Source organism: Peromyscus californicus, unplaced genomic scaffold, assembly GCF_007827085.1.
Source record: "Peromyscus californicus insignis strain IS unplaced genomic scaffold, ASM782708v3 Scaffold_15__1_contigs__length_86483966, whole genome shotgun sequence".
In the NCBI taxonomy this organism is placed as follows: domain Eukaryota; kingdom Metazoa; phylum Chordata; class Mammalia; order Rodentia; family Cricetidae; genus Peromyscus; species Peromyscus californicus.
The window spans coordinates 77,569,746-77,595,242 of record NW_026294447.1 but is presented as its reverse complement, the minus strand read 5'-3'; positions in this window follow the sequence as shown (position 1 = coordinate 77,595,242).

Sequence of the window (25,497 nt, the reverse complement as noted above, 5' to 3'; positions counted from 1 at the left end):
AGTCAGCTCCGAATCAGATTCTGAACCTTCAGGACAAGAGGCAATTACGTCTTAGAGCAGTCATTTCAGATAATCTTCGGACCAGTTATTCAGACTTCCCTTTTGACCAACAGTCTCAAAAGAATCTATATTGCCCTGTACATGCTGGAGAAAAGGACTGTTTGCTCATTAGTAGCCTATATTTTCTAAAAGTGGTGGATTATATGCCCCCTACCACGATGAAATTTAAAAAAAAAATAAAAAGCAGATATCCTGTGGAGTCACACAGTTGTCTGCTCCTCAGCAATCTGTCTCTATCCCCCACAAAGCATTCTTCTTTGTCCTTGTAGTTGGACACTGACTTCCTCTCCTCCTAGGGTTCATTCAGAGTGTTGCCCATTTGGACCACACACTGGCTACCTACATCTCGTACTGCTACCTGGAGGCCTGAGGCATCTTGTTTAATAAGGTAAATAAACTGAGCAGAGCCATCTAATCATTGTGACAAGGAATCCCCAAACTGGAGGGGACTAACAGACTATGTGCTGTTTCTCCCTTATGTCACAATGCAGCTTGACAGGATGCACAGTGGACACCAACATTCTACACAGCCATTCCAGGTTCTTCCTCTCTTGGGGCTGTATATTACTCCAGTCCTGTTTTCTCTTTGCAGCCAGTTGGAAGGAATGGGACAAAGTTTATATAGGACAGGGTTTCCAAATCAGAAGTGACAGGAATGCTTCTGTTCATATCTGGCCAAGCAGATTCAAGCCATCTGACAATACCTAATTGTAGCACGAATCTTAAAAGGTCTTATTAATAAAAACAAACCCAGGGCTAGGTATTGGGGTGAATGCTGGAAGATCAGAGAAGCAGAACAAGCCACAGCTAACCTCACCTCGCCAGTTCCTCAGCTAATCCTGTTTCCTCAGACTGGAAGCCTCTGAGTTCTCATCCAAATGGATCTCAGCTGAACTGCTGCTAAAAGCCTCAAAGCTTAACCAGCTCTAGTTCCTGGTCCTCATGACTTATATACCTTTCTGCTTTCTGCCATCACTTCCTGGGATTAAAGGCTCTTGTTACCATGCCTGGCTGCTTCCAGTGTGGCCTTGAACTCACAGAGATCCAGGCAGATCTCTGCCTCTGGAATGCTAAGATTAAAGGCATGTGTGCCACCATTTTCTGGTCTCTGTATCTAGTGGCTGTTCTGTTCTCTGACCCCAGATAAGTTTATTAGGGTGCACAATATTTTGGGGAACACAATATCACCACACCTAATTGATGGCAAAGGAGTCTAGGATAAAGAAAGCTAACTTTTGAGCAAGAAAGGAAAAATATTTAGTGGGCAGATAGCAGTTTACATAGCAATGGCATGATTGTGTTGTATAATATATGAGAGTACAGCCCATGGTGATACTGATGATATAAACATCACATGTCACTGACATGCCCAGTTAGCCTTTGAGAACAGGAATTTCGGCATCACTTTTTCTAAAACAGTGTGTAACACAGTAGTTGCCCAATAAATGTTTGATGAGTGAATCATAGTATATCAAAGCTCAAAAAATGTCCTTGGAGATCATCTAATCTAAACCTTTCATTTTAAATATGAAGAATCAGAAAGCCAGGGCCACCGAGCAGGGATGGGACCCATTTATCTCCTATCCCACACTCAGGGAGATAGTCTTTGAAAACTAACTCATCCCAATTTCCCAGTCCAGTGGGACTCTTCTTAAGCAGCATATTAGAAGTGGCACCTCTGGACAAGTGTTATTCATTCTGATGAAGTCTCCTTGGGACTTTCTATACCAGTCAAATGCTCCTTCCATTAAAAATTCATGGAGCTTTATTTGAGGGATCACTTTCAGAGCCTATGGCATTTTTCTCTAGCACTGCTCTAGTGGTGGCTGGTAAATATATTCATCCTTTGAAGATGGGTTTGATTTTGAGGAATGTTTTAAAGACAAAAATTAAATGTAGATGACCTAGCTGTGCAACACTGATCTAGGGAAAAAAAAATCAAAAAACATAAAAACGAAACAAAAGCCAGGGGAGGCTGTGTGCTGCTGAATGATGTGCAATCAGAAAGATTGTTTCCTACATGGTTTGTCAACCAGCTTTGGGAGACAATTTCAGAAGAGATGCGTGGGCATTTTGAACAATGTGATCATTGTTGGACTAAGCTCCTGGAGTCCTAAGGTGACAAGTTTGAAGAGAAAAAGCAGTTTTTGAAATGTATGTGCACATGACAGAAACGTTGATGCTGTAAAAGTCCAGGTTAACTCCACAGTCCTGAAGCGTCCACCAAGAAACTTAGAAGAGTTTGTGGCTCCATTCTAACTGCCTGTGTGGAAACCAGGGGTGGGATGGAAGGAAGGGAGCATTATTTCAAAAATGAGTAAGATTTTTTAACTGTTTAATATATGCATATGTATGTGTGCCTATGTGAGGGTTTGTGCACTTGAGTACGGGTGCCCACAGAGGCCAGAAGAGGGCAATGGAACCTCTAGAGCTGAAGTTCCAGGTGGTTGTGGGCCATGTGACATGGGTGCTGAATACTAAACTCTGGTCCTTTGTAAGAGGAAGCCCTCTTAACTGGTGGGTCAGCTCTCCAGCCCTGAGATAATAGGTCTTGGAAAGTAATAGAAGTTGATGACCTGATTGACTCTTTTCTGGGGAAATATTTAGGAAGTATGACAACGAAGACTACAAACTGGTACGATGAGCTGGGCTTGTGTACCTACATTTCAGCTCAGTAACCAGGATGATTCTGAAGGGGAAAATATGCACACTGAGAGGACCCAAGAAGGAAACTCCCTCTCTATTCACCGCCAAAGCGCAGGTCAGAAGAGACTTTCTTTTCTAGTGATCAAAGCAAGAAACAACAGCTTCTTCAGTCAGCAGTGTTGGGGAAATTAGACACCCACATGCAAAAGAATGAAATTAGACCCATGTCTTTCTTTACAAAAAAGAACTAACATGAAGCAGATGAAGGATTTAAGTGTAAGGCTCAAATGATGAAACCACTAAAACAAAATATACGGAAGCAGCACTGTGACATTGGTCTAGGCCAGGATTTGTTTTTATATAAAACCTCAAAAAGCACAGGTAAAAAAAAAAAAAAAACAAATACAGACAAATGGGATTTCCTAAACTAAAGTTCTCTGCACAACAAAGCAAACAGCAGAACACAGAGATAATCTGCAGGATGGGGGAATTCCTGAACTAAGAAAAGCAGCTGAAAGGTGAAAGGCTTGCTTTTTGTTCAATTTCAGAGACTCCAGATAACGATTCAACACCCACGTTACTTGGGCCTGAGGCCAGGAAGAAGACTATGGTGGCGTGATTGTGTGGATGAAGAGGTTGTTCACCTCCTGGTAGCCAGGAAGTAAAGTGAGAGACAGAAGAATGGTTTGGGACAAGGTACATCCTTCGAAAGTGCACCTCTATTGACCTACTTCTTCCAACGAGACCCTAACAGTCCACTCAACTGTGAGCTTACCCATGGTGAAGTTAGCACACTCAGAAGCCAATCAGTTTCCAACAATGGCACCAGCGTGGGGACAAGCCTCAACACGTGAGCCTTTTTGGTAAATACTTCACATTCCAACCATAACACATCTGATAAGAATTTAATATCCCAAACACGCAGACACTCAACCCCAAACATTTAAACTTTTACAAGCATGCAGAGGACCTGAACAGACAAGTCTCCAAAAAAGCTACACAAATGTGCAACAGATATTTAAAAAGCATGCAATACAGCTAAGCATCGGAGAAACACTAAACCATGACAAGGTAATCCCTCCCCCTAGTTAAGCTGAAGACAATCAAAAAACTGAAAGGGACGCATTGGTGAGGATATACAGAAGAAAAATCATTTATGCACTATTGGTAGACATGCAAGTTCAAACCATTATGAAAAACAGTATGAGAGTCTCTCAGAAATTAAAAATAAAACTAACTCATAATCCAGCTGCCCCGCTGCTGGGGTATGCACAATCAATATGCTGAAGTGATAGCTGCTCTTCTGTATTTGTTTTTAACGCTACTGACAACAGTCAAGATATAAAAATCAACCTGAGAATCCACCAAAGGACAGATAAATAAAACATACATATACACAGTGGAATGCTATCCAGCCATGAAAGTAATGAAATACTGTATTTGCAGCAACATTGTTAGAATTGGAAACCATTATGGTACGAAAAATAAGCCAAGTGCACAAAAACCAGGAGCAGACAACCTCACTCACACATGAGTTCCAAAATCATTGTTTCATAGAAAATACAGAGTAAAAGAATGGTTACCACATCCTGGGGAAGGGAGGGAGAGCCGATGAACATTTACAGGTAAGAGGTTAAATGGAGACATTCTTTTACATAGTAAGGCTACTAGAACCATCAGTAAGGTACAGTACATCTCACAGTAGAAAGAAGAGAGGTTTTTGAAAATTTTATCACAAATAACTGATGCATATTTAAGATAGGGTCTGCTCATTAGCCTTATTTGGTCATTAACACATGTGCTCATGTACCAAACCTCATACTGAACTCAGAAATATGAATAATTACTATGCATCAACCATATTTTAAAAAAAATAGAGTCCCTTGAAGAAGGTTTATAAATCAAAAAAGGAGAAAAACTCTGTAGCAATAAGTACCTAGGGCTGTGCCTTCAATTACGCTGTTAAGCTTTGGAGGGAGGGAAGTCAAGAGTTCAGAATCCTTGTTTTCATTTTGTACCTCTATATAAAAATGTAAATATCATTCTCATTACTTTATGCTCACACCTGGCCTATTTTGAGAGGCTCAACAGCATTTCCCTGATGATCCAATTTAAACACTTTTCAATGGCATAATTACACTCTCTTGGTAAATTACCATCTTGTGCAAGGGCACACACAGAAAGAACTGTGGGCATGTGGGCACACACTCCCAGGGGAAATGCTGTCCTGCTGTAATGGGTATCTTTTCGGATGTAAACATCCATTCTAGCAGTGGGAATGTGTATGAATATGTGATCACAGTACAATTATCGGAGGATTCAACAAAGACTCCAATGCAGAGAAATGTTTGCTGGCCTCCTGTGCCCACAGCACTGCACAAAGGATAAAGCTCACCACAGGTTCCACAGCATCTGTGGTACCCTCTCCTCAGGCTCAGTTATGATGCTGCTTGGCTAGGGCATTTCCAACAAAGTGGAAAGATGCACAAAGACACTGGTGAGTGAACTGTCCAGCCATACAGCAATCAACCCTCTCTGCCCACATCCAGCAGTGGCTCTTTGTGTGCGTGCATGTGTGCATACGTGTAATCGTGCGTGTGTGCTTGGGTGTGCATGTGCGTGTGTGCGTGTGTGTGTGTGTGTGTGTGTGTGTGTGTGTGTGTGTGTGTGTGTGTGTTTTATGTATGTGCCTATGTATATGTAGGTACACGCACACAATACATGTGCTTGGAGGTCAGAGATGACCATCAAGTGTCTTCCTCAATTGGTTTCCATCTTATTTGTTGAAGTGGGGTCTCTCACTGAGCCTGAAGCTGACCCACTCGGCTAGGATATCTGGCCAGCAATCCTCCAGGATTCTCCTTTGTCACCACTTTCCCTGTGCTGGGATTGTAACACTCAACGGCCACACCCATCCTTTTATGTGCTGCTGGGACCTTGAACTCAGTGTCGCAAACACTTTGCCAACTGAGAAATCTCCCCAGTCCCCAGTCACTCTTGGCTTTTTTTTTTCCTCTTAGACTACACCTGACTAGGAGGTAGTGAACCCTGATGCACACTCTCTGAAGTGTAGTTATTCACAAAAATCAGCCTCAAGGGAGTTCAAATTTCATTTCTTCACAATTATCTCCAGATGAAATTGTCCCTAGTTAGCTGCCAAAGGTCAATTATTCCATCTTCCAGCTCTGCAGACTTCACCTAGGATAAGGACCCAGGTGTGTTCTTTTCTGACTCCATCTTCAACGGCAATAACGCCCCAGCAATTGGAATTCAGCCTTCGATTTTGCTGATGAGGCAGTGGGAAAAACCAGAAACCACTTCCCAGTCTATCATTGCTTTGGATTCAACAAATGTGAACTGGAACAGAAAGCTGTGGGCACAGTCAAGTCAGCAGCCAGGACCAAGGCTCAGGGAACCAATATACTTCCACCTTTCTCTTTTAAAGGGGTAACTGAGGATTGTTTAAAATTGGAGCCCTTCTTTAAAAATAAAGAAGGAAGAAAGAAACAACTTAGAAATGCATAAATAGATTCTCTGCAGACCAATATAAGACAGACAGTATAACAATGCAAAGCCTGGCAGCTGAGATTTCATTTGTTTCTGGCTTTGGAAAACCAAACCCCTAAGGGGTCTGAATCCAAGGTTCATTTATTCTTAATAAGCTCAGTTCCAGGGGCCCTGTCAGCCCCTAGCTAATGACAACTCTCCTAGCAGCTGGAATAGCTGGAGTCCGGAGAAGAGTAAGGCTCTAATTGAGACATGAAGTGTCAACTCCTGTCATAATTTGTTCATGTCCAGAGCCCACATCCTGTGTCTTAAAAGTCCTTTCATGGTGGGTTCTCCAGCCTCCTAAGAGAGAGCATTCCTGGTGATAATCGGGATGGTACTGGGCAGGAGTGGCAGTCACAGGCAGTCCCCTCCACCATCTCCAGATCTCTTGCCACAGCTCTCAGAGAAGTGGGTCCTCGCCCACGGTGCACAGAAGGAACCTGCCAATGCCATGCTCCCTGTTGGCTGTCTCCTGATCATGATAGTCCTTAGTCTAAAAGACAAGTCAGGAACACACAGGGATTTAGGTCCTTCTTCACCGAATGAAGCCAGCTCTCCTGTACCCAAGACCTAATAAGAACTCAAGAGAGCAGCTGAGCTGCAGTTTGATCGACTTGGTCTGTAAAGCAACCACCATCCTCCAATACGCCCAGCCGAGTCACCTTCCCTGGATGCCCAGACTCAGTAACTCGAGTGCCTACCTGACTTTGGTCATGATGTTTATCAAAGCAGGCAAAAGCAAATTAACAGTATTCAACCAAAGAATCTGGCACTCACATGTAAGACGAATTGCTAAATGGTCTTATTAATAAAAAACCTAGTGCCAGATACTGGGGTGAAAGCTGAGAGATCTGAGGAACAGAACAAGTCACAGCCACAAGTTCTTGTCCTAGGAAATCCTCAGCCCAAGAGAGAGCTACTTCCTGTATACTCACGCCTATGTATCTTTCTGTGCCCTGCCGTCTTACTTCCTCTCTCCACTCAACTACGTCACTTCTTCTTTCCGCCCAGCTCTATCACTTCCTGTCTGTCTGTATAGACCTCCAGGCCTCTATGGTTAACTAGTGCTGGGAATTAAAGGCATGCGCCACCATGCCTGGCTCTGTTCCCACTGTGGCCTTGAACTCACAAAGATTCGTATGAATTTCTGCCACCCAAATGCTAGGATTAAGGGTGTGTGCTACCACAGCCTGACCTCTATGTTTAACATAGTGGCTGGCTTTTTCCTCTGATCTCCATGCAAGCTATATTTATTGAGCACAAATAAAATATCACCACACTCTGAAAGGACCAAGCAGATGCCATAACAGGCTGTCAGTCTTCTCTCAGAGATCAGGCCTCAATTTCAGTTTCCTAAGACATAAGCAAGCAGTTTCTGGGAGGGCCGTGAACAAAATACATAGTTCTTGCAGTAGCTCCCTTTCTTCACCTACTCTGACTGCTCAAGGTTCAGCCAGTTGTTTACTGTCTGGGACCCTCACCATCTTAGAGCTACGTGCAAGGCCGGTCAGTCCCCAATGCAGCTCAAGGACAAAACCTTGGACTTGTCCAGGCCTGCCCCAAAATGATAACTGTAACCCCCAACCAGTAAATTCAAAGGTCACATACCCTCACCCAATCATATGACACCAAGCCTTGTACCACCCTGTTTGCGGTTTTTCCCTTTAAAAACCCCTCACCCTGAGAGCTCAGGGCCATCCTCCTCCATCTGCTGTGTCAAGTGTTGGACACAGACCAAGCCCGGGCTTGCTTGCTATCAATAAACCCCTGTGTGTTTTGCATCGGATATTGGCTCTGTGGTGGTCTTGCTTGGGGAGGGGGGGTCTCACACCGTGGCCACAACAACTCACATATAAACAAGAGCTCACTGTTGCTTGGTAGACAACACAGAGTGGTTGAAGTGAGCTCTCTGCAGTTATTGGTTCCAGGAAAGGTCCTGTCCTATGCCAGGATTGGGCACTTCGTTTTGGAGCCTCCAGAAATAAACCTGGGTAAGCATAGCTGCCATAGCCCCGACACCTTTCCCAGGTCCCTTTTCAGTTTCATTTCCTGAGAGGCACTTCACCGGAAGAGGGAACTCATTTCTCCTTAAACTATTCCTGTCCTAGCACAGCAAACTCTAAAGACACAGTTCGTGCATTTAAGGAATGCTGAGAACCCAGGGTTACATGTGTGGAATCAAAACAGCAATGACAGAAGAGAAACACCCTCCGCACTCCCTCATGTTGTCATCTTCCAAGATAAAGACAGTTTTTTAAACAAAAGAAATTCCCTAAACACCCCTTGACCTTGGTCTTTAGCCAATTATAATCCCGAGTTTATACAGCGCCTGCTCTGCACCAGCACAGCGGCAGAAGGGCAGCAGGAAGAAGAGAATAAAGACACATATAGGCAAGCAAGGAGGTAGAAATGAGCAGAAAGCATGTGGTTAGGAGTAGCATTCAGCTGTAGGTAGCTCTGCCCAGCTAAGGCAGCGTAAGTAAATCCAACCTTCCCCACACACCCTTCGGAAGGTAACCGCAGCTGTGTGAACTCACCCTCATCCGGATTCATCAGCCATAGCTTAATAATACACACATATAAATACTCATAACCGGATACATGCGCGTAGGTACACGTTACACGCAACAGTGCTCTCTCTCACAATCTGTAGAAGTTCATGAAGTTTCCTTTGTGCGGATTCTTAAAACTCATTTCCCCTGGGGAACCAAGCGCCACAAATGTCCCTGACGGGAGCCAAGGCTTGAGCCCAGAGCTTGGGCTGAATGTCAGCTCTCATCAACCCACTTGCCCCGCCCAGTCTACATCACAGTATGAGACTGGGTGCCCATTCAACTTCCCTGCAACCCCTGGTGCTGCCAAGGGTTTCTATTACCCTAAAACCACCTATCCGCCCCGCCTCCTCCTGCATACTGGGCTGTTGGCATGTTGGGCTTCAGGGGGTCAGGCTCTTCCACAGCCAGGAGTCCAAATTCTGTACTAGGTAATACATTCTTTCTTGCATAAAAGAGATGGGCTTTCCAATTGAAGCAGCATCTTGGCTGGCATCCTGTGCAAACCCTCCCAAAGCTCACCTAAGATACTCAAACCTACAGCTTCCAGTGAACACTGACCAGAAAAAACAGTGTCGAAACACAGGAGGCATTTTTACTAACTACAGAGAGCTGACCTGAGAAAGCTGTTGTTTCCTACTTTATTTCTCTTGTTCTAACAACTAGGCTAACAACAACAGCAACAGCTTCCTACCATCACTGCCCTGCAGCTTGATTCAGAAAAAAAAATATTCGGTAAAAAATAATTTTTCTTTCTTAATTTTAATTTTTCAAACCAGAAAATTTTCTTTGCAGGTGTGTTGGTCTGTTCTGTGTTGCCGTAACACAGTGGTTCTCAGTCTGTGAATAGTGACCCCTTTGGGGCTGAATGATCCTTTCATAGGGGTCACCTAAGACCACCAGGAAACACGGGTGTTTGCATTACAACTCATAACAACAGCAAAATCACAGTTATGAAGTAGCAATGAAATCATTTTATGGCTGGGGGTCCCCACGGCGTGAGGAACTGTGTTAAAGGGGTATTGCACTAGGAAGGTTGAGAAGCACTGCTGGAACACGCCATCACAGTTGAGGTGAGCCATGAGCAGTGGAAGTGTGTTTGGCTCACAGTTCTGGAGTGTGGGAAGCCCACAGGCCTCCGGGGCGAGGTTGCCCAAGGGTCATATGGCAGCAGTCAGCAGGCGGTGAGGGTATTCAAATGGCTAACCGTACTTGCTTTGTTTGCGGTTTTTGTCCTCTTGTTTTTATTTGTATGAATGTTTGGTCAGTGTCGCTCTCTTCCAGTCTGCCCCAAGCACCATGGGATCTATCTGTCCATCATTCAGTCTCCTAGGCAATAAGACATAACTGGTATTCAAAAATGGTTGAAAAACTTACCAAATTAAGGTGACTCAACAAAATATTACCTACAGCATCCTCGAGAAAAAAAAATGCTACAACTCAAGAGATTATTTACAGCTTACATTTAATTGGCCATACTTCACACTTTTTATTTTACAATTAAAATAATGTATGTTTGTACTTAACTATATGTTCATGTTTAATGTGGTATTTGGAAACATCCCACCCAATAACAGACACATGTAAAACACCCTCTTCACTAACAGAGATATGCTGAAAATTTGGTATGTATTCTTTCACAATTTTCTCTGTACCTTTATATATCGGCATACATACCTAAGAAAATTACTTAATACTAGTGTGGAACAATGAGGACAAGGAGCCTTTTAGTTGAAAGTTTTTCTGTGTCCTGCCCAGCTATGCGGGTCCCTCTGCTGCTTATAAAATAATCACTCAGAAGCTTATATTATTTATAACTGCTCAGCCATTAGCTCAGGCTTATTATTGACTAGTTCTTACACTTAATTTAACCCATAATTCTTATCTATGTTTAGCCACATGGCTTGGTACCTTTTCTCAGTTCTGTCTTCACGTCTTGCTTCCTCTGTGTCTGGCTGGCAACTCCTGACTCAGCCTTCCTCTTCCCAGAATTCTCCTTGTCTGCTTATCCCACCTATCCTTCCTGCCTGGCTATTGGCCAATCAGCGTTTTATTTATCAACCAATCAGAGCAACACACATTCACAGGATATAGAACGACATTCCACAGCAGAGCCTTGGAGAATTTCTACTTGAGAAAGCAACAAAAACCTTTCCTACATATGCAAGCATGTATATGTATATGTATACGTGTATTATATATATGTGTGTGTGTGTATGTGTATTGTGCATGTATTTTTGTGTATATGTGTATATATATATGTGTATGTATGTTTGTGTGTGTGCATGTATGTGAATGTATGTATATGTGTGTATATGTAGGTATGTACACATCTGTATGTATATGTGCATCTATATATGTATATGTGTGTGATGTGTATGTGTGTATGCATATATATGTATGTATATGTGTATCTATGCATGTGTATGTATATGTGTACATGTGTGATGTGTATGTATATGTGTATGTATGTATGTGTGCATATGTATGTATGAGTGTATGTGTATCTGTATGTGCATGTTTTATTTGTGTATGTATATATGTATATCTGTATATTTCATGTATCCTTGAAAAGTGTTTTTGAAAAATTATTTCATCGAAAGAGGATTTTTTTCTAATATAGCAAAGAACTTGTGGGTCATCCCATTCCATTTAGATTCTAGAGTTGTAGTGGTTTTTCTTATGAAGTCTGTGGTCAGAAATCTCACCTTTTGGCATCTCACACACTCTCTTCTTCATTTCTACACCTTTCAGTGTGCCAGGAAATTGGTGTCTTAAACCCTTGCCAGCAATTATTAATTTTGATTAGCAACATCATCAGATAATAATGTTATTCTAGCTTTTGCTGATAATATCAAATTCATGTAGCGAGGATCCTGGCCTGGAAGAATTGCCAGAGAAATCTCTCCTTTTGTCCTCCAGAAAATCACAACTGTAGGAAGAGTGTCTTCTTTATTTCATTGTCAGAGAATTTAGATAAGATTAGCTGCTCGAAAATCCACACAATTTTACTTTTTAAGCATTAAGGGATGACAAAGTAGATGCTGCTTATCAGGGAACTTTTTTTTTTAGCATTTTTATGAGTATCTCAGAAGGTATTTCATTATTAAAGTTTAAAATTTTATAAATAAATGAACTGTATTTTAAAATAAATACACTAAAATATTCACAATTGGTGTGTTTTAATTTATGTGATTGTATCAGTCTATTGTGTGTTGCTATACTGGATTGCCTGAGACTAGGTAATTTCGTATGAAAGGAGATTGATTTCTTATAATTCTGGATGCTAGAAAGTCCAAGACCAGAGCCCCATATCTGTTGAGTGCCTTTCTTTGTGCTGTGTCAACCCATGGCAGAAAGTAGGAGGCAGGGAAGGGAAGGAGGGAGGGGAGGGAGGGAGGAAGGGAGGGAGGAAAGAGAGAAAACACATTCTTTTATGGGAAGCGGATTCTCATAATAACTACCACCCCCCATTATAACAGCTTTCATCCCTTTTATCCCCATGTCCCAATAATCTCTGAAAGGTCCCACTTCTCAATAATGAAGCCATGAGAGTAAGTTTCCAATGCATGCACCATGGGGAACACATCCTAACTGCCATGTTCACCCTGATATATAACAGGTACTAGGAACAGAACTAGCAAGACAGACATTTTCTCTCTCTTTTATTTTGCATGGCACAGTTTAAGTTCTAGAGAAATGTGAGCCTTTCTGGGTGCTTTATTTTCAATGCTATTGTGACCCTGCTCTGTTGTGTGATATTTTGATGGCATTCTGGCAACAAAGCTCGCTTTGAATCAGAGGGCAGAGCTAGCCACTAGCTGACCAAAATTAACCACAGAGATTTTGGAGGACTGAGGACAGATAGAGAGGCAGGAAGCAGTAAGGCAGGGCTTAGAGAGGATCTTATCCCTTTTGGATGATGGAGCAGAAGAGATAGGAGGGGACTGGTCGCTTCTCCACCGTTTCTCTGATCATTCAGGTTCTTACCTCAGTATGTGACTCTCAATTTTTTTTTTATTGACAACGAATAATTAGACAAGCACATCACTGCTCTCTTGATGTAATTTCAAAATGTCTGAGGCAGTTTTGTCCTGTTTCATTCTTAATGTTATTTGTCGCTTCTACCTTTGTCTTAACTCGTCACACCAGAGATCTGTGAACGCCTCGGGGCTTTTTGAAGAACTTTTTAGCTTTATTAATCCCTCTACTGTAATTTTTTGTTTCTGGTTGCTTAATGTTGTTGTTTTTTTCTCTTTTACTGAGTCTTTTCTTTCTTTTATGTCTTCGGAAGCCTATTCTCTTCTTAAACTTCGTAATGTGAATGTTCACCTGTGTTCACAACTTCTTTAATTTGAACACAACAGGGTACACATTTTCTAAAAGTGTCACATACATTTAAGACTATTAATTTCCCCTCTGAATATCAATAAACACCACACGTTTTATGATGATTCTTCATTCAGTTCCAAACATAGAAGAATCCTGTGTGGAATGCTTGTAATCTATATATTGCTAACAGTTATACAAACACAGGCTGCTACAGTCTATAGCTTATCTCAATTTTCCAATAATTTCAGAACAAGAAGCCTTAGAATAATAACTAGTGCTGATAATACTGTGGGTAGTCTAAGTGTGGACTCTGTTTTCAAGATTTGAATACAAAGACAAATAGCCAAACTGACTTCACTGTTGAGAGTGCAGCTCCATGAATTTGGTAGACAACCTTTCCATTATTTCTCTTATCCTGAATATAAATTATTCCCAAGTATGCTTAGGAAGTCAGTTTTCCAAGTCTGTTCCATGTATACAAATGTACATATGTTGATGCACATCAATATTTAATAAAAATGTGTCTATTCAGTTGCTATGTATTTTATTTAATGCATATGTTTAATATGCATCATTTCTGACACATGAATTATTTATGAATAATAAAATTTACAAACATGTGGAGGGCATGGTGGCACAAGCCTTTACTCCCAGCACTCAGAAGGCAGAGGCAGGCAGAACTCTGAGTTCAAGGTCAGGCTGGTCTGCAGTGTGAGTTCCAGGACAGCTAGGGCTACACAGAGAAACATTGTCTCAAAACAAACAAACAAAAAGTTTACAAACATATGAGTTTTTTTAGGTCATCTTTTCAGTTTTTTATTTTTAATTTGTTAACATTAAATTCATAGAGTATTCATAATAATAGTAAGCCTTCAACATTTGTAGTCTTGCTTGATTGCTTAGGCTTGGGCCTTATATATTCTCATGATAAATTCACAGAAATACCCCTTTATCCTTGTGGTTTCCTATTGACCACTAAAGTAAACTTGTTATTTTATTGTTAAAAAATACTATATTTTTTGTCTCCTTGATCTGTCAATTCTTAAGAGATATGTGTTTAAAAATCTTTGATTTGGCTTTCTCTATTTCTTCTGAAGTTTCATCCATTAAAATCTTTGAAGGTTGGAGGCATGTTTAGCAATTCCACAGCCACTTTGGCTACATGAGACTTGCTCAAAAATCCAACCAAAAGTGTTGGGCATGATGGTCCATGCCTTTACAACATTAGGTGTCAGAGGCAGGCAGATCTTTGAGTTCAAGACAAGTCTGGCCTATAAAGTAAATTCCAGGCCAGCCAGAACTATATAGTGAGACCCTGTTTCAGACAAAACCGAAACTGTTCCCGCCACATACCTGAAGATACAACCCATCCAAGATGACATTAAAGTTTCTACTTGCATTTTGTAGGCCAAATAAGAGCATATATCAAGCCCAAACCTTTTCAAGTACCAATATTCTTTAACTCATGATTTTACATCTCTCAAACCCATTGTAACACACACACACACACACACACACACACACACACACACACACACACACATACACACACACGGTGATATTTTGTTGTACTCTAGTAAAACTTGCCTGAAGATTAGGGGATAGAGTCAGCCACAGAGTTAGCCATGGAGGTCAGGCAGTGGTGGCACACACCTTTAATCCTAGCACTTGGGAGGCAGAGATCCATCTGGATCTCTGTGAGTTCAAAGCCACCCTGGACTACTCAAGATTAATCCAGTTTAAAAGAGAAACAGCCAGGCAGTGGTGGCACACACCTTTAATTTCAGCACTTGGGATCATACACCTTTAATCCCAGTACTTGGGAGTTACATGCCTTTAATCCCAGCACTAGGAAGGTTGAGACAGGAAGTCATATGGCTGGGCAGAGAAAGGAATATAATAAAGCTGGAGGAGACAGGAATCAGGCCCTTTCGGCTGAGGACTAAGAGCCTTTTCGGCTGAGGAATCTCTTTCCGGCTGAGGAACCTCTTTCCGACTGAGGACTCAGGGACTTTCAGTCAGATGATTTGTGGAGATAGGATCTCGCCTTCCATTCAGTCCAAGGATTCGGTAGTGGTGAAAATTTCTCTAGTGGCTTGTTCCTTTGTCTCTCTGATCTTTCAGCATTTACCCCAATATCTGGCTCCGGGTTTTTATTATAAGACCATTTTAGAATTCCTGCAACATGCACACACACTTCAGAGAAGCAATTGTTTGTCTTCATGATCTTGTGGCTGACGGAGAACTGGGGCTCACTCACTGAAGCAGCACGGAGGCACTGGAGAGGGATCTATAGTAGATTGTTAGCCCTGGAAAAATAAAACTGCAGAGTGCATGTCGCTCAATGTCATGCTAAAGGTGAAACTCAAAAGTGGAGCGAGCCATCATAAGTTAGGAACATCTGCATAAATTTACAGTTTAGGAATTCTTAGGTACTTTTTGTCCTTTGTTTCCAACATGGTCCATCAGTACAGCAGGTCTTTTATTTAGTGTTACCCCATCTTCAGCACACTGCCTTGCTAGGAACTTCACACTTACTGAGGAGAACTGTTCTTTGACTTTCTATCCATTTAATCCCCTTTCTTATTCTTATTGGTCTTTTAAACACATATAGAGTTCATACAGGGATCAGCAGATATTGCCAGTTCAAACAGCAGCCCAGAACATGTCTCTCCAGCCTTAAGACTTTCTGTAATTTCACCTCAGACATATTCCTTAATTTCCTTTAGTTTACCTGTACATTAAAGAAACATATCTCTTTTATCTAATATTTCAAATGCACTACTGAGTTATAAGGGGTTTGTGAATACCTAGTCTGCCATATTTCTAAGGTCTGAATCTTCTAACATTTTCTGTATTTCCATGTTTTATACAAAGAACTTGCTTTATTTTTATGTCTTTAAGTCAGGTATTTACCTCCTCCCTCAAAAAAAATAGGGTAGGGATCATTTTGAATGACAAATGATCACAGTAACACTAAAACATACAATCCAAAAGATTAGAAAGAATTATGTCCAAATGTATATAGGTGGAGAATTAAAGAGATTTTTCTTAATAGTTTTCTACATTTTCCAATTTTTAGAAAAATACATATTCATTTTAAAGTACAAAAAAACAGCTTTTATTAAAAAGGATAGGGTTAGGGATGTAATTCAGTGGTTGAGTGCTTGCCTAGCATGCACACTGCTCTGGATTTGACCCCCAGAATCACAAAGTGATAATAATAATTAATAATAATAATAGAAAAAGAATAAAAGGCAGAAAATGCTATTATATCAAGAGATCACCCATGTGCTCCTCTGGATAATTATTGAACCATCTTTTAGTTGCAAAAATCAATTTATTAGACTATTAACTGGGAAAGCTACTTTGTTCCTAGCCATTGTCCCAGCATCTATTACCACCAGGTCCAGATCTTTCTGAAACCAGGAAGGTTCCTTCCTGGTGCATCAGTATCGACACATACTAAAACAAAACAAAACCATCTACCGCATCGTAAGAGGACAGATAAGCCCACGTTTGATTTCCCTCATACCAGGAGGACATCCGTCTTCCGCTCGGTGGCTGCTCCAGCTCTGGGAAATCACCAGCATCTAAGTAGTGAAGTTCCGATCAGGCAGTGATCACACAAAAACCCTGGCTTTCGTTTTCTTCTGTGATGCACATTTCAGTCCTCAGTTTAAACAGAGGCAAGTGCTAGATGTCCTCCCCCTGTCACACACAGGTGGTTGAGGGAGTGACTCAGATTGCATTCATGCACCTGGCCTGTTATATGGGTGCTGCTGAGGATTTGAATTCAGGTGCTTGAGTTCAGGTGTAAGCTTGAACATAGGTTTAACTGTAGCCTTTTCATGCATATAAATTAACCTTTAAAGGAAGATACACAAACGTATAGGTTAGTTTATCCCAAGTGGTCAGCCCTAAATATGTGTACATCTGGGCAATCAGACTCAGGAAGTTTGTTTTTTTTTTAAATGTGTGTGTGTGTGTGTGTGTGTGTGTGTGTGTGTGTAAAACGATGATTGTAGAAGAAGAGGTTATAAATTTGATGAGTGATACACAAGAGGAGTCAAAGGGGGAAAGAGAGGTGGAAATGATGTAAATATAGTACTCAACAACATAAAAATGCATAAACTAAAAAAAAAAATTTTACTTAATGTCTTTATTGAAAAGAAACTAAATAAGGCAAGTGGCCCTGTTAAGTGCTCACTTTTCAAATCTAACTAATTTCATCAATGCTGCTTTACCTTTGAGTTAAATGGTCTGATGAGTCAAACTGTGACACAAACAACTGGTATAGACCCCCGTGAGCCTGGAATCGACTCAGGTCCAAGGAATGCTTACCATCACACTCTGCAAGGCATCAGGAGGATGTAAAAATACTCCAGCTGAAGTCTGAAGGCAGGTGTGGGGGGGGGGGGGGGCGCGGTGTGGGCGGGGTCTGCCGAGAAAGATGCATGGGGTTCAATTAACACAATGTAAGTAAAAGGCTTGGGGAGCTGGAACACCCTCAGCAAATCTTTGGAGTTAACATTACTGGAGAGTTCCTGAACAAAGGAAAGCCTATCATGCTGTTCAGGGCTCAGCATGGAGCCAATCCCACTCAGCCCTGGATGGAGAAAACAGGACCCCAGTGTGTCTTTGAGAGGCCTCAAACTTTGTATTTGTCTAAACTGATACCCTCCCGGTTGGCAAAGACCAGAAATTAGCTTCTTGAGTAACGAACATCCTGGGGAGTGATTAGGGCACACCCCACAAGTGTTCGCGGAGCAGGGGGGGGGGGGGCTTGAGTGGGTTTCTTTGCGCTAGTTTCTCTCAGAAGCAGAACACCAAGCAGGTGAGTCTCCAGCAATCGACCCCTGGCACTTGTTAAAGCAATCAGCCTCCAGAATCAAGAGACTCAGCTTCTAAATGCTTAACCAGCATGGAAGGATGAGGAGCGAATAGGAGGCAGAAAATCCACTTCTGCAGCAGAGCAGTATGCTTCCCCATCTCAGCGTCTGTCCCCCTCCCCACACCCCACAGCTCTTAGCTAATTATTTTAGGACAAAGCCAAAGCCAATGGGTGATTGATTTTTTAGCATTGAATACTTGATCAACATGAATATGTGAATTTAGCAGAAGTTGAAAGAATAAAAGAGGCATTTATAATCATCCGTTTGATGACTCAATTTGAGTTCAAAAATAGTGAGGGGAAGAGCCAGGAGGAGGGTTGGGAGGTGAGGTTAAATCTTACAAATAATTGGACTTTACCCAGAGATATGTGCTCAGGTTCCTTTTTTTTTTCCTTTTTTCATTTATATTACATACCAACCACAGTTTCCCCTCCCTTCTCTCTTCCAGTTCCTGCCCCCCACCTCCCATCTCTCCCCCCATCCATTCTTCTTTCCTTCAGAAAGGAGCAGGCCTCCTATGGGAGTCAACAAAGCAGGTCATATCACATTGAGGCAGAACCAAGCTCCTCCCCCTGCATCAAGGCTGGGCGAGGCATCTCTGCATTGGGAATAAGTTCCAAAAAGCCAGCTGATGCGCCAGGAACAGATCCTGGTCGTACTGCTAGTGACGACACAAACAGACAAAGCTACACAACTGTCACCCACATACAGAGGGCATAGGTGGGTCCCATGCAGGCTCCCTGGTTGTAGGTCCAGAGTCCATGAGCTCCTATTAGCTCAGGTCAGTTGTCCCTATGGGCTTCCTCATCATGATCTTGATCCCCCCTGCTCCTACAATTGACAGGTGTAATGTGGTATCACAGGGTCATTTTGATTTGCATTTCCCTGATAGCTAAGAATGTTGAGCAATTCTTTGTATATCATGGCCATTTGAGATTCTTCTGTTGAGAATTCTCTGTTTAGATCTGTACCCCATTTTGAAATTGGATTATTTGGTATTTTGATGTTTAGTTTCTTGAGTTCTTTATTTGTTTTGGAGATCAGCCCTCTGTCAGATGTGGGATTGGTGAATATCTTCCCATTCTATAGGCTACTGTTTTGTCTTATTGACAGTGTCCTTTGTCTTACAGAAGCTTTTCAGTTTCAGAAGATCCCATTTATTGTCAATCTCAGCGTCCATGTTACTGATGTTATATTCAGGAATTAGTCTCCTGTGCCAATGCATTCAAGGATACTTGCCACTTTCTCTTCTATCAGGTTCATTGTAACTGGATTTATGTTGAGGTCTTTGATCCATTTGGACTTGAGTTTTGTTCAGGGCAATAGATATGGATCTATTTGCATTCTTCTACATGTGAACATCCAGTTATTCCACTTGTTGAAGATACTTTTTTTCCATTGTATAATTTTGGCTTCTTTGTCAAAAATCATGTGGTGATATATTGTGTACTCTAATAAACTTGCCTGAGAATCAGAGGACAGAGCCAACCACTAGATTAGACATAGAGGTCAGGTAGTGGTGACACACACCCTTAATCCTATCACTCAGGAGGCAGAGATCCCGTCTGGATTTCTGTGAGTTCAAGACCACACTGGAAACAGAGCCAGGCGGTGGTGGCACACACCTTTAATCCCAGTACTGGGAAGCATACACACCTCTAATCCCAGGAAGTGATGTCTGGGCAGAGAAAGGTATAGAAGGCATGAAGAAATTTAGACTTTCTGGACAATGAGACATGTCTGCTCCTGGCAGCACCAATTTACTTCAGAGAGTAAACTATATGGAGTTTATCTTCTTCTTGACAAAAATAGCCATTTGGGTAAGAACCTGTTCTTGCCTCGGCTGCTTGAAAAATGTATCAACTGGACATGCAAGACCCATGGGAGGGTGACCACTGAACTTTGCTTGGCAAAATAGTCCTTCAAGTTCCTGCTTCGTAGAGGAAACTGCCAGACATTCTACAGGACACAGAGGGAAGTGGCTGAGAGATTCTAGGCCTGTGGGCTGAAGACAGATGCCCCAACTTTACAAAGGAACATTAGGTGACTGTCCAGGCTGCCAGCTGTCTCTGTCTACTCTTGCAAGACTCCCAAAAGTTGCTTGCGTCCTTCTCCCACTTCTCAGGTAATATTATATCCTTCTGAGGTCTTTGATGTAGTTGAAGACTAGATAGTTATAATTTTCTTTAGTTATGATAAAAGACAAGTTAGATATAAAATCTTAGACTCACAAATATAAGCTAGATAGGATATCTTCTTTAATTTTGCCAAATACAAATAGACTAGATATTATAAATAGACTAGATATTGTAACTGTAATTCTTGCTTGATAATTGTTTTGTTATATGTAATTTTACTATGTGAAAGTTAAAATCTTCCTTTTTGAAAAAAAAAGAAAGAAAAGGGGAAGTGCTGTGGATATCGCTCTGTGTAAATAAAGTGCTGATTGGCCAGTAGGCAGGCAGAAAGTATAGGTGGGACAAGCAAACAAGAGAATTCTGAGAACAAAAGGCTGAGAGAGAGAGACGCTGCCAGCCGCCACCACAAAAAGTGAGATGTAAGGTACCGGTAAGCCATGAGCCACATGGCAACTTATAGACTAATAGATATGGGTTAATTTAAGATATAAGAACTAGATAACAAGAAGCCTGCTGTGGCCATACAGTTTGTAAGCAATATAAGTCACTGTGTGCTTACTTGGTTGGGTCTAAGCGGCTGTGGGACTGGCTGGTGAGAGAGATTTGTCCTGACCGTGGGCCAGGCAAGACTGAAGAAAATTCCAACTACATTATATCCCCCTTTTCATTTCTGATTTTGTTAATTTGGATATTCTCTCTCTGCTTTTTGGTTAGTTTGGATAAGGGTTTGTCTATCTTGTTGATTTTCTCAAAGAACCAACTCTTTGTTTCATTGATTCTTTGTATTGTTCTCTTTGTTTCTATTTCATTGATCTCAGCCCTCAATTTGATTATTTCCTGGCACCTATTCCTCCTGGATGAGTTTGCTTCTTTTTGTTCTAGAGCTTTCAGGTGTGCTGTTAAGTTGTTGAGTCGCTAGTGTGGGATTTTTCCAAATTCTTTATGTAAGCACTTAGTGCTATGAACTTTCTTCTTAGCACTGCTTTCATAGTGTCCTATAAGTTTTGGTATGTTGTGGATTCATTTTCATTGAATTATAGGAAGTCTTTAATTTCTTCCTTCACCCAATGGTGATTCAGTTGAGAGTTGTTCAGTTTCCATGAGTTTGTAGGCTTTCTGTAGTTTGTGTTGCTGTTGAACTCTAACTTTAACCCATGGTGATCCAATGAAATACAGGGGGTTGTATCTGTTGAGATTTGCTTTATGATTGAGGATGTCATCAATTTTAAAGAAGGTTCCATGAGGTGCTGAGAAGAAGGTGTATTCTTTTCTGTTTAGGTGAAGTGTAAGTCCATTTGAGTCATAACATCTGCTAGTTCCCATGTTTCTCTTTTAAGTTTCTGTCTGGCAGACCTGTTCATTGGTGAGAATGGGATGTTGAAGTCTCCTACTATTAATGTGTAGACTTGATGTGTGGTTTAAGCTTTAGAAATGTTTCTTTTACAAATGTGGGTGCCCTTGTTTGGGGGGCATAGATGGTCAGAATCGAGACTTCATCTTAATGGATTTTTCCTTCGATGAATATGAAATGTCCTTCTTCAAATCTTTTGATTAATTTTAGTTTGAAGTCTATTTTGTTAGATATTAGGATAGCTACACCAGCTTGCTTCTTAGGTTCATTTAATTGGAAAATTTTTTCCCAACCCTTTACTCCGAGGTAAAGTCTGTCTTTGAAGTTGAGGGGTGTTTCTTGTATACAGCAGAAGAATGGATCCTGTTTTCTTATCCATTCTGTTAGCCTGTGTCTTTTTATTGGCAAATTGTGTTTTCTTTTTATTGGCAAATTAAGAGATGTTAACGACAAGTGATTGTTAATTCCTATTATTTTTTGTTTTTGGTAGTGGTGGTGGTAGTGTGTGTTTCCTTTCTTCAGGTTTTGCTGGTATTAGATTATCTATTGCCTATGTTTTTGTGGATGTAGCTAGCTTCCTTGGGTTGGAGTTTTCCTTCTAGCACTTTCAGTAGGGCTGGATTTCTAGATAAGTATTGTTTAAATCTGGTTTTGTTATGAAATATCTTGTTTTCTCCGTCTCTAGTGACTGAAAGTTTTGCTGAGTATAGTAGTCTGGGATGGCATCCGTGGTCCCTTAGTGTCTGTAAAATGTCTGTCCAGGACCTTTTGTCTTTTAAAGTCTCCATTGAGAAGTCAGGTGTAATTCCGAGAGGTCTGCCTTTATATGTTACTTGACCTTTTTCCTTTGCAGCTCTTAATAATCTTTTTTTTTTATTCTGTATGACTTTTTTTTTGGTTCAGCCTATTTGGTGTTCTGTAAGCTTCTTGTACCATTATAGGTACGTCCTTCTTTAGGTTGAGAATGTTTTCTTCTATGATTTTGTTGAATATGTTTTCTGTGAGCTGGGATTCTTCTCCTTCTATCCCTATTATTCTTAAGTTTGGTCTTTTCATGATGTTCCAGATTTCCTGGATGATTTGTGTTAGGAATTTATTGGATTTAATATTTTCTTTGACTGATGAATCTATTTCCTTTATTATATCTTCAACACCTGAGATTCTGTTCCATTTCTTATATTCTGTTGATGATGCTTGCATCTGTAATTCCCTTTTGCTTCCCTAGATTTTCCATTTCCAGAATTCCCTCAGTTTGCATTTTCTTTATTGTTTTTATTTCAATTTTCAAGTCTTGAATCATTTCCTTCACCTGTTTGATTGTTTTTTCTTGGCTTTCTTGACCTTCTTTAAGGGATTTATTGATTTCTTCCAATTTTTTGTTTGTCTTTCCCTCAATTTCTTTAAGGGAATTTTTCATTTCCTCTTTAAGGGCCTCTATCATCTTCATAAAGTTATTTTTAAGGTCGTTTTCTTGTGTTTCATCTGCATTGGAATATTCAGGTCTTGTTGCTGTAGGATCACTGGGTTCTGGTGGTGCCATTGTGCTTTTTTTTTGGTTATTGAATGTATTCTTACACTGGCATTTACTCATCTGTTCTTCCCACTGGTGTGTGTTGTCTCTGTGCCTGTTCGTCCCACTGGTGTGGTTTGCACCTGTGCCTATGTAGTCTGCTGGGGTTGCAGGGGATGGCTAGCCATGGAGAGGATGTTCAGGTGCGTAGGGCTGGGCAGCAGAGTGGCTCTTGAAGGGACAGAGTCCAGAAGGCAGCAGGGGTAGTGGTGCAGTCTGGAGGTAGGTCTCTCACCTACTTACAGGCTGATGGGAACTGCACCAGAGCAGTGGAATTCCACCAGAGTTGGGGGCAGGGCCCAGCTGCCTTGCTGGTCCTGGGATGGGACGGAGAGGGACATGGGATGTGCCTTGGGGTTTAGGGTCTGGACTTTGAGGCAGTCAAGCTGGGAGGCCAGTTACTCACCTGTTTTTCCAACTGGTGTGGTTTGCACCTGTGCCTATGCAGTCGGCTGGGGTTGTGGAGGAGGGCTGGCCACCGGGAGGATGTATAGGTATGTGTGATTGGGTAGCAGAGTGGGTCTGGGAGAGACAGAGGCCCGTGGGTGGCAGAGGTGGTGTTGCAGTCTGGAGGCAGATCTCTCACCTGCTTGCAGGCTGCTCAGGTTTCTTAAACAGGAAGTTTAAACATTAGATACTGACTTATTTGTAAAAGTCCCTTTCCTTCGTCTGAAAAAAAAAATTGCATCTACATTGATGTGGCATTTTTCCAATGTAGCAGGACAAACCATACATGTTTTAGTGGAAGAAGGGGCCACAAAACAAAGTTACAAAACAAAACAGTTGTGTGGACATAAAAATAGCAGACAGCGAGGCAACAGTGACGGCTTCTTTGCAACCAAGTTTCTTTCTTCAACTCACACAGCCTTCTCTTACAACTTTGTCCTTGTCACCCATCTGTGTTCCTCTCTCACAATGTTTCATTTGACCAGAGGAAGTCCAAGTGCCTCTCTAACCTGGTCTTGTTCCTTCTTTGCTGCTGTGGAATCTAGAATTAGACCATCTAAGGCTGAATTCTGTCTCTGCCACTTACCAGTGAGTGATCCTTGTATTCCCAGATCTTTCTGTGTCTCAAGGCAGCATTTCATAAGAGCTTCCTTGACTGGTTCGGGAATTATGACTAAAAATATCTCAGTCTCCTTTAGGAGCAGTTTGCTAACTATTTTTCTTACTGGGTTCTAACACAGCTGGCTTACATTGCATGCTCGACTGACAGATATCAAACATTTAAGAATGTGGTCCCTTCCTTTTTGAGCTTCCAGAATCATCAGAATATCCAACCCGAAAGAAGCCTGAAAAACCCAGCCTGTCTCATCCTGCTTGCTGTTAGCCTCCCCTTGTGTGGTGACCTGTGTGTCTATCAAGGCAGCTTTCTCTCAATTCGAGTTGTACCAGCATTCTGCCGTCCCTCTAGCCAGAGGTCATTATGTTCTGTTCCACCGTTGTGAGATCCTCACAAATGTTTAGACAATAAAACTGTCAGTTTTGTCATCTACAAAAGTACTATAATAATGAGTATAATTAGGGCTTGGTAGATGGTTTAATGATTAAAGACACTTGCCTGATCATGAGTTCTTTCCTGGATCCCACAGTGGAAGGAAAGAATCTACTCAAAAAAAAAGTTTTCCTCTGACCGCTACACACACACACACACACACACACACACACACACACACACACACACACTGATGATGTTGATGATGATGATGATGAGCTTGAAAATAAATTTTAAAAATAATGAATATAGTTAGTATCACTGTTTGCAGCTGCCTTGTGGCAATGATATGAGAATTCATTGGACAAGTACTTGTAAAGCCCTAAGAAGCCACACTAGCGTTATTAAGTAAACTGAGAACAACCAATATCCAATCTATCAACTAGGGTTGCCTGAACTTGACATTCCTATCCCTCTCTACAACTTACTTCACTACTCCTTCCTCCAAGATTCCTGCCTTTTTCCTGCCCAAGCTTTTTTCTCTCTAAATTCTCCCTCTTTGTTGTGTCTCAGTTTTTCCACACCATAACATTAGGACCATTGAGTCCTTTCTCTTGCTCAGGTTATTTTCCTCTTAGAAGCCTGAGCAGCTGCTTTTTAAAAACCTTCCTTTTAAAGATACCTTAAGGAGCTGTTTGATGAGCCTGACTCATGAGTAGATGGAACCTGTTTCTTCGTTTAACTCCCATAGTATTTTTCTTGGTGGCATAGAAGCATAGAGCCAATGGAACTAGAAGAAAACCCAAGGTCGCTATGGAGCAGGAACCCCACCTCACCTTCACCACAGATGCCACAGGCATCACAGTTCATTGTGATGGAAGTCAGACCTGCCAGGACATCACCCAATGTCCTCTAAAGTCTCAGAAGGTCTAATGCCTTCCTCTTGTTTATTCCAGTCCTGGTCTGACC